This window comes from Carlito syrichta, unplaced genomic scaffold (assembly GCF_000164805.1).
Source record: "Carlito syrichta isolate Samal-C Ts95f unplaced genomic scaffold, Tarsius_syrichta-2.0.1 Scaffold313449, whole genome shotgun sequence".
NCBI classification, from domain to species: Eukaryota; Metazoa; Chordata; class Mammalia; order Primates; family Tarsiidae; genus Carlito; species Carlito syrichta.
In genome coordinates, this window is record NW_007257545.1 from 188,815 (window position 1) to 204,314 (window position 15,500).

At 41.8% G+C, this 15,500-nt stretch overlaps 1 protein-coding gene across 1 annotated transcript in view; it reads left to right on the forward strand.

Moving 5' to 3' along the window:
- The first annotated feature begins 6,608 nt into the window (after nt 1–6,608).
- Nucleotides 6,609–15,500, forward strand: part of TNRC6A (trinucleotide repeat containing 6A) — a 222,134-nt gene continuing 213,242 nt past the window's right edge. The window contains exon 1 of the mRNA XM_008070485.2: nt 6,609–6,885. The gene's annotated coding sequence lies outside the window, so the exon portion shown is untranslated. The remainder of the gene's footprint in view (nt 6,886–15,500) is intronic.

Sequence of the window (15,500 nt, forward strand, 5' to 3'; positions counted from 1 at the left end):
AAGGCTTAACCTCCTGGATCTACAAGGAACTGAAGCGTACTGAAAAGAAGAAAACAAACAACCCCATTATAAAATGGGCAAAAGACATGAACAGACACTTCACAAAAGAAGACATTCGAGCAGCCAACAAACACATGAAGAAATGCTCAACCTCACTAATCATCAGGGAGATGCAAATCAAAACCACACTGAGATACCACCTAACTCCAGTCAGAATGGCAATTATCAACAACTCAAAAAATAACAGCTGCTGGAGAGGGTGTGGTGAAAAGGGAACACTTCTACACTGTTGGTGGGAGTGTAAACTAGTGCAACCTCTGTGGAAAGCAGTGTGGCGATTCCTAAAAGCTCTAAAAATTGACCTTCCATATGACCCTGCAATCCCCCTACTGGGAATATACCCTGAAGAACACAAATCACTCTATAAAAAAGATACCTGCACACGTATGTTTATCGCAGCATTGTTCACAATAGCAAGAACCTGGAAACAACCATGCTGCCCATCAAAAGAGGACTGGATTAAAAAAATGTGGTACATATACACGATGGAATACTACGCAGCCATAAAAAAGAACAAAATCATGAATTTCGCTGCAACCTGGATGGAACTAGAGTCTATAATACTGAGTGACCTCTCACAAAAACAAAAATCCGAATATCACATGTTCTCACTCATATAATGGACCTTGAACATCCAATGCAATACTATGAGAAAATGACGGATGGTACTGGGAAACTATGAGGGGGAGGGGGATGGGATTAACAGTAGCAAATATCTGTCGGGGGATGGGAAAACACTTCTTATCTACAGGGTGCCTGAATGAAACGTCATTGTACACCTAACCCTTAACTGTACCCCACAAAACCATAATAAAAAATACTGATTAATGAAAAAAAAAAAAAAAATTTTTTTTTGAGTTGGAGTCTCACTCTGTCGCCCAGGCTGGAGGTCAGTGGCACACTCCCGGCCACCGCAGCCTCTACCTGCTGGGCTCCGGCGATCCTTCCGCCTCAGCCTTCCAAGTAGCTGGAACTACAGGCATGCGCTACCACGCCCGGCTAATTTTTGATTTATTGTAGAGATGAGGTGTCGCCAAGTTGCCCAGGCGGGTCTCGAACCCGTGGGCTCAGGCAATCCACTCACCTCAGCCTCCCAAAGGCACAGGATTACAGGCTGGGATTACAGGCTGAGCCACCGAGCCCGGCTATTAACATCTTTATTAATAAATAATTTAAATACCACATAATTCACACATTTAAGGTAGATGATTCATTGGTTTTTAGTATATTCATAGAGTTATACAATCTTTACCACAATCAATTTTTAGAATATTTTCATCACCAATAGCATAAATCCATACACTTTTGCAATTCCCTTTCCTTCGATCTCCTCAACCCTCAAGCCCTAGGCAACCACTAATATATTTTGTCTTTATAGATTTGCCTGTTTTGCCCATTTCATATAAAGAAATTTGTATAACATGTGGGTCTTTCTATGACTAGCTTCTTTTACTTAGCATAATGATTACAAGGTTCATCCATGTCGTAGCATGTATCAGTATTTAATTTGTTTTTGTGGCTGAATAATACTTCACTGTATGTATATATCACATTTTGATTATCCATTCATCATTTGATAAACATTTGGGTTGTTACACCTTTGGCTATTGGGAATGATGCTGCTATGAACGCTCACATAAAGTTTTGTGTGAATATATGTTTTTATTTATCTCGGGTATATATATATACCTAGGATCAGAATTGCTGGATCAAATGGTATGTTTAACTTTGAGAAAATGCCAGCTGGACTGTTTTCTGAAGTAATTTTGCATTCTCACCAGCAGTACATGATGATTCCAATTTCTCCACATCCTGGCCAATACTTGGTATTATCTGTCTTTTTTATTATGGCCATCCTAGTGAGTATAAAGCAACCCTTGACTGCGTTGAACAATTTCCCTTTGTCACTGGCTTTAAGCAATTTGATTTTTATGTCCTTTGGTGTAGTTTTCTTTGTTTTTTGTGTTTGGTGCTTCTTTAGTTTTTTGGATCTGTGTCTATAGTATCATCTATTTAGAAAAATTTCAACCATATAATTTATTTAAATATTTTTCCATTCCCCTTCTTTCAACGTCTCCACTTACGTATTTATTAGACCACCTGAAGTTGTCTCATAGTTCACTGATGCTCTGTCCATTTCTTTTCAGCGTTTATTTTCCATGTGTGTTTTGTTTGGGATTATTTCTATTGCTATATCTTTAAATTCACTAATATTCTCTTTTGTACATTTTATTTGCTTTTAATCTTATGCAGCTTAGTTTGTATCTCGATCATATTACAGTTTTCTTTTTTGTTGGTCATTTTTTTCTTTTAGTCGAAGTCTTAGTCTGTCACCCAGACTGGAGTGATCATGGCTCACCGCAGCCTTGACCTCCTGGGCTCAGGCAATCCTTTCACCTCAGCCTCCTGAGTAGCTGAAACTACAGGTATGCACCACCCACACCCCGCTAATTTTTTTATTTTTTTGGAGAGACAAGGTCTCACTATGATGCCCACGTGGGTCTTAAACTCCTGAACTCAAGCAATCCTCCTTCTTTGGCCTGCCACAGTGCTGGGATTATAAATGTGAGACACTGCACCCAGCCCAGATTATAGTTTTTATATCTAGAGGTTTGATTTTGATCTTCTTTATGTCTGCCATGTTTCTACTTAACATATTTCATCTTTCCTCTAGCCTTTTGTATGGAATATAGTTATGATAAATGCTTTAATTTCCTTAACTACTAATTCTATCACATGTCATTTCCAGGTCAGTTTTGATCATTTTTTCTTCCCTATAAGTTATATTTTTCTGCTTCTTTCCATGTACAGTATTAATAGGAGCCTAATACTGCTCTTTATTCTGCCAACTAGTGCTTTATAACATTGTGAAAGAAAATGGAATCTGAGGACCCCAAACTGACTATGCCAAGAAAAAGATGAGCTTGGGAACTGAGTTACACACACACACACACACACACACACACACACACACACCAAAACTGCCTTCTTTTTTGTTCCCAGATGAATAGTTGTAGCAATGGAGGGTTATATGTTTCCCAGATGGCTTCCCTCATAAATTGCTCACAAAGAAATTTCTTGTGGGATCCCAAATCTTTCAGAAAACATATTCCCTCTGTAGACAAGCCCTGAAGCACAATTCTGTTGGAGATTCCTCCACTTTATCTTTCCACATGTTTACTTTCTCTTATGTGATTTACCGAGTGTAAGATGAACACGTAATTGAGGGTTCCTCTACCCTTTCTTTCATATGTAAAATGTAAAATTACTGAGTGCAGATCAAAAGTCTTCATAGGAATAGAAACCATTTGCTCCATTACTTACCACCCCTCACACATACGTTTTTCTCTTTTTTCTTCCTTCCTCTTCTATTCACTCTTTCCCTTCAATAATGAACTCTTTCAAAGTCCTCTTTGGAAAAAGCATGAGTCACAGATGGTGCTGTGATTTGTGTTTCTTTTTCCTGGACATGTCCTAAAACCCTGACAAAATAAACCTTTAAATCAATCGCAACATTGCCTCGGGTTTGTTTGTTTGTTTGTTTGTTTATAACATGCTTTATAATTTTGGATTATAAACTTATCTGCAAGGAAAACATGTGTGGGAATTCTGGGAGTGAATCAATCTCTGATCAGTTTTGTGTTTGCCTCTTTAAGGCTCCTCTCTGTGTTATTTCTTATATTTTATATCCTTGATCATAAAGTAGTGTATGTTTAAATATCAAAGCTGAGAGCAGGCTTTGGTTATTAATGATCAGGTGAGTCTTTTTTCTTTGGCCCAGAATTTATGTCAAGTCACACAAGCTTTCATGTTTATTTGGGCTTTAGGTGGATTTTTTTCAGTTCTACCATGTATTAGTCAAGGTTTTCCAGGGAAATGAGGGATTTATTTTCACTCAGTTATGGACATTAAGAAGTGCCACAATCTGCTGTCTGCAAGCTAGAGACCCAGGTAATCTGGTGGGTCATTCAATGTGAGTTTGAAGATCTGAGAACTAGGGAACCATGGTGTAAAATCCCAGTTCAAGGGCTGAAGAAAATGAAATGGGGTGTTCCAGTTCAAGCAGGCAGACATTTCATTTTCTTCAGCCCTTGAACTGGGATTTAACTCACATATGATCTTAGCTGTCTGCTTTTCTGATTTTTCTTCTTCTCTTTTGGAGAGCTCAGCTATGCACGTAAAGAGATATATGTTATATTTCATCCAGAATTTCTCTATGATTATTTGATCCTTCATATTTGATCCTCCACATTGTAAGAAACAGAATTTTTCCATTTATTTCTTTTTTCTTTTTCTTTCTTTTCTTTCTTTCTTTTTTTTTTTTTAGATGGGATCTCACTATGTACCCAGGCTGGCCTCAAACTACTGAGCTCAAGTGATCCTCTCACCTCAGCCACAAAGTAGCTGGGACTACAGGAATGCACCACCATAACTGGCTTCATTTACTTCTTAATCTATTATCATCAGACTTCCACCTCCACAACTTCACAGATGCTATTCTTCAAAGGCCATTGATAACCAGGAGGCAACTGCCAAACTCCACAGATGCTGTTTCAGTTATGATGTGTTCCAACCACAAGTGATAAATTGCCTGACTGAAAGAGGCTTGATCCATAAAGATGCTTGATTTTTCTATGATGGGTGGTCCCAGGGTCAGTGTGGCAACTCAGTTCCATCAAGGGCCTATATTCTTCTATCCTTCCGTTTTGCTATCCCCAGGATATTAATGATGTGTTTTATTTCATTGTCCCATGGTGACTGTCTCCAATGACTACATCAAAGTAACAAATGGTGGCAAACAAGAAAAGGCCTTCTTCCTCACAAACCTCTCTTATCAAGCAGGAACATGTTCCCAGAAGCTCCATGCAGATGGCCCTTTCACCCCTCTGGCAAGAACTGTCAGTGCATAACCCTGGAGCAACACTGAGCAGAGGTAGAATGGAGTCATCTCTGAAGATGGTGGAACAATATTTGGATTCTGTTGATGAGGAATACAAGTTGTCGAGATGCATAAAGCGAGACCCTGTGTTTGAGGAGCACACTGTTCCGGGGAGGCAGAAGAAATACAAACAGATACAGCAAATGCAAAGCTTATAGCCATGCAAACCCGAATGGGGAAACATATAAGTTCCCTGTTTGTCTACACCCAATCTAATTCTTACCCTACACCCACAGGAAACTTCCAATACAACATTTCAACTGTTCTACCATGGATACCTTCTCTGCTCTTATTGTGCAGGACCATATAGAACACAGCTTCTGGTTTGGGACAGGCTCTTTCCTCTCAGAGGCATTTTATGTTGCTGTCTGTCTGGTCTGAAAACACTATCCTCCTTAGCTCAAGAAGGCCCCCTACCTGCAGAGCAACAGCAAATCACACTATCCTCAGAAAAGTGGTCTTCACGATTTGCTTCCTTGTTTATTTGAGGAGCATCAGGGGTCAGTATCAACCGTAAGGAGAAGGAGAATGACAAAGGAACACTTTTTAATTTGACTTATTGTAAATCTGGAGCAGAGAAAAGTCACCCAGGTGGCTGAGTTCTTTTGGAAGTGACTAGATTGAGTTTTCTATATTGGGCAGAATGGTGGGGTGGGAGGGAGGGGGTGTGCTAGAGGGAGGGGTGAAGTTTGGGTGTGGACAAATGGAGAATTTCCATTTCTGCACACTTGAATTTGTGTGACTCTGGGATTTGCATCTGCCACATCTGCTTGTGTTTCTGTTGCCTCTGACAACAAACACCTCAAGGACAGAAATCTGGCTTCGTGCGTTTCTTTCCCATCACCTCCCTCTCTCTCACCTTTCTCAATGCCCAACACAAAACCTGCAGCATAATAGGGTGCTCTGAGAAAATGTCTATTTAACAAAAGATTGTTTGAGTGAATGAGGAAATGTGCAAAGGAGGTTACTATGAAGAAAGAAGCTCAAGAGAATTCAACGAGAGAGAGAGAGAGAGGTGTCTTTGCAGAGAGAGCAGAGCTATGATCACTAAGTAGAAAGGAGACAGCCTAATCAGGGAGCCAGACGGGGCCCCACCTGACTCCCCCTGCAGCTGGGTGGGGGACGGGACTAGAAGGTTCAGCTGGAATGATCTCCCCTTCCCCTGCAGCTCCAGTTTCCCCACCTCCATCCCCACGCCCACTGTTCCATGAGGAGGTTTGGAAGCTGTGAGGCGGGGAGGCAGACGAGCTGGATTTCCAGAACGAGGTAGGATGGTGTGAGCTCAAACGCCCTGCAATTGCTGGAGCAACAGTGGCGACACTTGAGTTATTCACAAAGGCTGGAATTCAAATGAGGCTGGCACTGCTCCAAGTCGCAGTAGCTTAGGAGAAGAGAGAGAGAAAGGCAAATTAACTATTCATCAAGATCTTAGCGTTACATGGGCTCTGAGGGTTCTCCATCTGCGTCCCTCCCTCTGTTACTGATTTGGGAGGGTGCGGGGGGAGGGTCCTCCAGAAGCACTTTATCTGTCAGTCTGTGAGCTGGGGGTGGGGGTGGGGGACTGAAGTTAGGCAGATTTGTCTCATCACATGATGGGAGACCTGTATCATGTGATGGCTCCGGTGATGTTGGAGGCAGCATGTGACTCCCAGGGTTACGTGGGCTCAAAAACAATTTAAATACAAAAACACAAGCAGGTTCCCCTCCTCGCCTTTGCCTTTTGGTCTGGCTCTCCCTGTCTGTGGGTTGGCGCCTGACTGAATGGAAAACTCTTCGCCTTGCAGCCACTAACCTGAGAGCGCCGGGTACCTGGAGACCAGGCCCCTCTGTGGGGGCCCCCCAGGAGCCGTGCCTCATCCTTTTGCAGCCCGCTGACGCCCAGCCCGGTAAGTTGCTGAGCACTTGGAGCAATTATCTGTGAGGCTGTCCTCAGCTGCCTCATTAACATGCACAGGGCACCCTCGCTGGGCATGAAGGGAAGCGCCTGCCGGCTCCGAGGAGCTGCGGCTCTCGGGCCCTGCCAAGCAGACGCGCCTTCCTGGGAAGCGGCACTCCCCGGTTCTGCTGGGTGGGGAGCTTCTCCATCCCTGTCCCCTGTCTACCTTCCTAACCTGTCCTTGTCCCAACCTCCCCTCTGTCAGTCTTGCTCCTCCCAGTCTCTCTCATCTCTGACCTTCCCCCCCTCCACCTCCCTTTTCTTTCCTCTTTTTCATTTACCTCTCGTTCTGTCTCTCTCCGATTGCTTTTCTTAGGAGTTCCTCTCACCTTGCTTTTTAAAATTATTTTTGGGGATACCTAGATTTTATGTTCTTTCCATTGAGAACCTGAAAGGCCAACTTCTAAGGCCTTGGTGATTGGGAATGTACTAACTGTCCCTTCTAAAACATTTTTTCCCCCACTAAGACAATGTAGATTGCCCAGTTTCTGTTGTGTGGCTCTGCGCGCGCACATGCATTAAGGGGGATGGATACGTTTCTCGGAGCCATCAGAACTGTTTCTTGGGAGGTTGTTTGTTGGCTCCAGATCCCGGTTCGGCTAGGGATCACCAAGTGTTGGGAGGTGCGGTGACAGCAGTCAGGGGACAATGCTCTCTGACCCCAAATATCTGACCCTCAGTGGGAGAAATCAGGGCTCCAAGCAGGAGTCAAAATCTAGGGCTAGATGGTTAGGGACTTCCTCGGTGTCACAAGGCATTTGCTAACACTGGCTCAGACTTGGAGAACACACTTTTGCGAAATGAGGCAGAGTATGGTCTGAGAAACTAACCATGGGGAAGGGGAATGTGAATTTCATCATGAATTTCGTTTCATAGCGTGTCTGTAGCCACAGAGAAAGGAGATGATGGCTGTGCTGAAAGCTTCTGGTTCACTGTTATCCAGGCATGCTGACATCTGTTCAGCAAGAAACAGATAACAATGATAGAGCACAATTCACCCAACAACTCAGTGAGAGGGTGCTATTTTTCATCCCTATTTAGAGATGGAGAAACTGAGGCACAGAGCAGCTAGTTAGGTCACTTGCTTAAGGTCACTCAGCTAGAAAGTGATAGAGCAAGGTTGGGCCCAGGCTGTTTTTCTCCAAAGACTATACAGTTAAGCAGTATGATAAACTGCCTCAAAAAATAACTATCCAACAGTCACTGTGTGACAGGTCCTTTGCAAGTTTCGGGGCTACAATTAAAAGCAAAACAGAGATACTCTGTTCTAGTAAGTTTACAGTCCAGTTGAGAAGGCAGTTCTGAAACAAATCATCACATAAGGCAATATATTATTTCGAATTGGGGCATTTGCTAAGAAGGAAAATAATAAGGCCACACAAGAATATGCAACTGAAGACATACTTCAGTTGAGGGGGAGAGAAAAAAGCAGGCGGAGTTGGTCAAAAGAGACTGCTCTAAGGATGTGGTACTTCAGGTGGGATCTGAGAAAGGAGTAAAAGCCAACCAGGTGGTGTGGGTGAAAGTCTTGAGGTGGGAAAGAGTTGGAATCACTTGAGGAGCTCCTAGGATGCTGGTGGACCAAGCATGGGGTATAAGTGGGACCATGTTAGATGGGACTATCCAGATTGCATGGGGCTCTGTAGGCCTTGCTAATGACTTGGGTTTCATCCCAGGATCAATGAGTAGCCATTAAAGCATTTTTAGTAGAGAAGCAGCATAACTGATTTGCAATATGAAAAGATTTTCACACGAGGTATATCAGTTTTTGTTGCATCACACACCACCTTTAAGCTTAGTGGCTTAAAACAACAACCATTTATATTAACAGCTCATTATTTTGTGAGTTGGTGATTGCAGCTGGGATCATCTGGGCAGTGTTTCTGTTCTTGCCTGGGTTCACTCATGGAGCTAGTTCATTGGCAGGTGGGTTGAGAGCTGGTTGGTCCTAGATGGTCTCATTCCGGTGTCTGCTAATTGTCAGGGGCAATTGAAATTGACCAGGTCATGTGTCTTGGTATCTAGCGGGCTAGCCCAGTCTTCTTCCAAAAGCAGCAAGAGAGTGGAAGTCAATACACAAGCACTTTTCAAGCAACTGCTTAAACTGTGTTTGCTGACACACCATTGGCCTAGACAAATTACATAATCAAGCTCAGATTTAGGGGGTAGAGAACTGCAAAATACTGTGTCTATATTTTTCAGACTGTGACATGAATTTGAAAGGCTAAACTGGATACTGTCTCTCCCTAAAACTGGTAGGAACTAAAAGCCAAGAAAAAATTTGGAGCCAATTTTGTGATTAAAGAGGAACTTGGATCTGGGCATACATCATACTTTGTTTTCTGCTTAGAACAAGAAGGAGACTGAGCATCTGTTTTTGACATGTATCAGAAGAGTGTCTAGGCTGGGCACTGTGGCTTGCGCCTGTAATCTCAGCACTTTGGGAAGCAGAGGCAAGAGGAGTGCCTGAGCCCTGGGGTTCGAGACCAGCCTGGGCAACTTGGCGAGACCTCATCTCTACAATAAATCAAGAAAAATTAGCCAGGTGTGGTGGCACATGCCTGTGGTTCCAGCTACTTGGAAAGCTGAGGCAGAAGGATCGCCTGAGCTCAGCAGATTGAGGCTGCAGTGGCTGAGATCATGCCATTGTGCTCCATCCTGGGGTGACAGAATTAGCTCTGACTCAAAATAGGAAGGAAGAAAAGGAAGGAAGGAAGGAAGGATGAATCTAAGGTCTTCTCTTCTCCCAGGATTATTTTGGAAAGACTTGGAGTCCAGGGAGACTTTTGAGATTGTTACTGTATGGTGAAATTTGGGCCACACAGAACTCAATATGTTTAAGTGTTCTAGGCAAGGCAACAGCATGTGTATAGACCTCGAAGCAAGAAGTATGGACATGTTTGGGAAATAGAACAAGGATTATTTAGTATAATGTAATTGCAGTGCAACTGGCAAAAGAGTGGACAGATTAGAAAAATGTTTAGGAGGTAGAAATGGCAGGTCTTGCTGATGGATTAGATACAGTTGTTGGAGGAAAGGGACATATTCAGGAAGACCCACAGGTTAGTGATGCTGTTGACTAAGATGGAAAGACTAGGAGAGGTGAAGAGTGTTTTGAGGGGGAGTAGGATAAGAAGAAATCAAGTATTCTATGTTGAACCCAATGTACTTGAGTTCCTAAGAGAACTCTGAGGAGATGTCCAAGGGCTGTAGAACATGCTCGGAGAGACTTGGACTTGATATGTAAATTTGGAGACCAGCTAAGATCATTTGGAAGACAGAATGTAAAGAGAGAAAACAAAGAGGGACCAGACTGGAACTCCAGGATGTCCAATACTTAGAAATCAGATAAAAGTCCTGGCACGGTGGCTCAAGCCTGTAATCTCAGCACTTTGGGAGGCTGAGGTGAAGGAATTGCCTGAGCCCATGGGTTCAAGACCAGCTTGAACAACTTGGCAAGACCTCGTCTCTACAATAAATCAAAAAATTATCCAGGCATGGTAGCGTGTGCCTGTGGTTTCGGCTACTTGAAAGGCTGAGGCAGAAGGATGGCCAGAGCCTAGCAGGTCAACACTGGGGTGGCCATGAGCATGCATGCCACTGCACTCCAGCCTGGGCAATGGAGTGAGACTCCAACTGAAAGGAAAAAAAGAAAGAGAGAGAGAGAGTGAGAGGGAGGGAGGGAGGGAGGGAGGAAAGGAAGGAAGGAATAAATCAGATAAAGGAGACACTCATGAAGGAAACTGAAAGAGGAGGGGGGGAAATCAGAGTGTGGTCTCAAGAAACCAAGAGTGGAAACTATTCCAGGAAGGAGGAAGTAATCAACTGGGTCAAATGTTGCTGAGATATTGAATAAAATCTTGGAGAGGGGAGAATGAACAAGGAGGAGGGCTGCTGTGCAAAGCAGAGTGCTTACTGAGAGCAGAGAGCATGTATCTAAAATTGTAGCTGGGGCTGTGGCTCGTGCCTGTAATCCTAGCTTCTCAGGAGGAGGAGAATCCTTTGAGGTCAGGAGTTTGAGACCAGTCTGGGCGCCAAACTGAGACTCTCCCGCATGTAACATTTTTTTTTTTTTGATTAGTTGAGCGGGGTGGCCCACATATGTAGTCTCAGCTTTAATAATTTTCAACTCATAGCCAATCTTGTCTTCCCTATGCCACCCCTCCCATCCAGGATTATTTTGAATCAAATCTTAAACTGGGAGTGGTGACTCATGCCTGTAATTCTAGCATTTTGGGAATCCTAGGCAGAAAACTCACTTAAGACTGGAGTTTGAGACCAGATCAACCTGGGCAACATAGCAAGACCTCGTCTCTACAAAAAATCAAAAAAATTAGCTGGGCGTGGTGGTGTGCACCTGTAGTCCCAGTTACTCAGGAGGCAGAAGAGGAAGGATCACCTGAGCCCAGGAGATCAAGGCTGGGATAAGCTGTGATCATGCCACGGCACTCCAGCCTGGGTGACAGAATGAGACTCTGACTCAAAAATTAAAAAAAAAAATCTTAGACATGATATAACTTTATCATGCATTTTTAGTTAACTACCTCTGAAAGACAAGGGCACCCTTTTAAAACATAACCACTAAACCATAAACATAAGCATTATCACATCTCCCCAAATCAAGAATGCTTTCTTATAATAAGATACACATTTAGTCGTTCACATCTGCAATTGTTTTGTGCTACTTAATCTGTAGTTTAAGTCGTTGGCTTCATGGCAATTACTTAACATGCCTCCTAAGCCTTTTGTAATTTATAAGTTTCTTGTTCATTTTTTTTACTTGTTTTAAAGAAACAAGATCATTTGTTCCCTCCCTCAATTTTTCCAAAGTCTAGACTTTGCTCATTGCTTACTCATGGTATCATTTAATATGTCCTTCTATCCTTTGTGTTTTCTATAAATGGGATACTAGGTTTAAAGATTTTTTTTTTTTTTTTTTTTAGTGAGAGTCTTACTCTGTCACCCAGGCTGAAGTGCAGTGGCATGCTCACGGCCACCGAAGCCTCGACCTGCTGGGCTCCGGCGATTCTTCTGCCTCAGCCTTCCAAGTAGCTGGAACTACAGGCATGCGCCACCACACCTGACTAATTTTTTTTTAATTTATTGTAGAGACGAGGGCTCACCATTACTCAGACTGGTCTTGAACCCCTGGACACAGGCAATTCTCTCGTCTCGGCCTCCCAAAGTGCTGGGATTACAGGCTTGAGCCACTGTGCCCAGCCCCCAAAGGGCATTTTTTTTTTTTTTGAGTTAGAGTCTCACTCTGTCACCCAAGCTGGAGTGTAGTGGTACACTCATGGCCATCCCAGCATCAACCCGCTGGGCTCAGGCGATCCTTCTGCCTCAGCCTTTCAAGTAGCCAGAACTACAAACGCGCACTACCATGCCCTGTTAATTTTTTATTTTTATTGTAGAGACAAGGTCTCGCCAAGTTGCCTGGGCTGGTCTTGAACCTGTGGGCTCAGGCAATCTACTTGCCTTGGCCTCCCAAAATGCTGAGATTACAGGCTGAGCCACCGAGTCTGGCTAAAGAGACTTTTTCAAGAAAAAAATTTATAATGAAATAATATCATACATGAAACATGTGCAAAATATATATGTACAGCATGAAGAATAACATAAAATAAAATATCTTAGAAGCCCTCCAATAGCTTAATGGATTCATTATTATTTCATACTTGTTAAGATATTCTTTTTGACCCAACATATAATCAGTTTGGGCAAATTTTTCGTGTGTATTTGAATATAATGTGTATTCTGGAATTGTTGAGTGTAGCGTTTTATATATGTTATGCAAATTTGTTAATCAGATCATGCTAGTCTTTTATATTCTTCTTGATATTTTGTGTGTGTGCTTTTTTCTCTGTAAGAGAGAAATGTGCTTAAAAATCTTTAACTATAATTATAGCTTTATTTATTAGTTCTTTGAGCATCTTGATTTAGGGGTTCTTAAAATTTTTTTTCTTCTTTCTTTTTTTTTTTTTTTTTTGAGTTGGAGTCTTCCTCTGTCACCCAGGCCACTGCAACCTCAGCCTGCTGGGTTCAGGCGATCCTTCTGCCTCAGCCTTCCAGAAGTAGCTGGAACTACAGACGTGCACTACCATGCCCGGCTTATTTTTTTATTTATTGTAGAGACGAGATCTCACCAAGTTGCCCAGGCTGGTCTTGAACCCCTGATCTCAGGCAATCCTCTTGCCTAGGCCTCCCAAAGTGCTGGGATTATAGGCTTGAGCCACCATACCCGAACTTCTTAAACTTTTTAATGCTACATATTCCTTAAGTAGTCTCATTAAATATATGTATTCTTTATTAGGATAAAGTATATAAATACAAATCCTTACACCTCTTTATCCTCCCTAGAGTTAACATCTATCTTGACTTTTCAATAATAGTTTTTCTGACCAAGTGTGATGGCTCATGCCTGTAATTCCAGCACTTTGGGAGGCCAAGGCAGGAGGATCACCCGAGGCCAACATAGCGAGACCTCATCTCTATAATAATAAGAAGAAGAAAAATTTTCTACCTTCATTATCGTTTGATTACACATGCGTGTATTCCTAAGCAATATATTATTTAATTTTTTCCAACTTTTTAAGTTGCATGTAAATGTAATCATACCACAGACATTCTCCTGCGACTTATTTTGCTCAATATTTTATTTTTCAAGATTCTTCCATGTTTACCTATGTAACTATCTAGTTCATTCGTTTTCAGGGATGTATAGTAATTCACTGTGTGAATATATTACAGTGTATTTATCCATTCTTCTCTTGATGGACATTTGGTGTTTTTTCCCTTCAGTTTTCAACTATTATGACCAACACTGCTGTGAGCATTCTGGTACACATCTTGTTGTGTACTTGTGCCAGAATTTCTCTAGTCTGTAAACAGTGGAGTAAAAGTGATGGATCAGAGTACGCAGAAGTTTAACTTTACAAGATAACGTCACACTGCTTCCTGCAGGTGGCTTTTGTTCCTTTCCTTTCTTTTTTCTTGCTTTATTGTACCAGCTAAAGCTTCTAATGCAACATAATAGAAATGGTGAAAGCAATGATCCATGTTTTGTTTTTTATTGCAAAGGGAAAGCTTTTAACATTATGCAATTAGGTCACATGTTTGCTGAAGGATCTTTTTAAAGTTTTATTGTTTTTGTTGTCAGATTAAGAAAATTTCTCCTTTGCTCAGAGGTAGAATGAGTTTTCTACTTTATTCTTTTAGTGTAGTGAATTATATTGATTGATTTTCAAATGTTAAGCCAATCTTGCACTCCTGGAACAATCCCAAATTAGCTATTATGATGAAATGTCCTTTTTGAATAACTAGATTTAAGATAGCTTATGTTTTTAAATTATATATCTAGATTTAAGTGGGCTTACATGTTATTTACGTTTCTCACATCTGTGTTCATGAGAGAATTGTTCCTATGATTTTCCTTTTCACAATGTTCTTATTAGATTTTGGCAATAAATTTTTGCTATATCCATAAAATGAGTTAGACAGTATTTCTCTGGACCAGGCATGGTGGCTCATACCTATAATCCCAGTAATTTGGGAGGCCGAGGTGAGACAATTACCTGAGCCCAGGAGTTCAAGACCAGCCTGGGCAACATGGCGAGACTTCATTTCTACAATTAACCGAAAAAATTAGCTGGGTGTGGTGACATGTGCTTGTAGTTCCAGCTTAACTGTTAAATACATGGGGAGGGTAGTTCTCTTTTGCTTACTAATTTATTTATTTTTAGGAGAAAATGTATAGTGTGCATAAACATGGGAGCTGTACAAAATATGATATTCTCTTTTTAATTTATATGTTAGTTGTACAACAGCAGAAAACGTGCTATGTGGATTCATTATTTCATACTTGTTAAGATACTCTTTTTGACCCAGCATATTATCAGTTTGGGCAAATTTTTCATGTGTATTTGAATATAATGTGTATTCTGCAATTGTTGAGTGTAGCATTTTATATATGTTATGCAAATTTGTTAATCATATCGTGCTAATCTTTTATATTCTTATTGATATTGTGTGTGTGCGCTTTTTTCTCTGTAAGAGAGAAATGTGCTTAAAAATCTTTATAATTATAGCTTTATTTATTAGTTCTTTGAGCATCTTGATTTAGGGGTTCTTTTTTTTTTTTTTTTCTGAGTTGGAGTCTCACTCTGTCGCCCAGACTGGAGTGCAGTGGCGAACCCACGGGCTCAGGCAATCCACTCACCTCAGCCTCCCAAAGGCGCGGGATTACAGGCTGAGCCACCGAGCTCGGCTGATTTAGGGATTCTTAAAATATATATATATATATATATATATATATATATATATTTTTTTTTTTTTTTGAGTTGGAGTTTTCCTCTGTCACCCAGGCCACTGCAGCCTCAGCCTGCTGGGTTCAGGTGATCCTTCCGCCTCAGCTTTCCAAGTAGCTGGAACTACAGACGTGCACTACCATGCCCAGCTTATTTTTTTATTTATTGTAGAGACGAGATCTCACCAAGTTGCCCAGGCTGGTCTTGAACCCCTGATCTCAGGCAATCCTCTCGCCGGGGCCTCCCAAAGTGCTGGGAT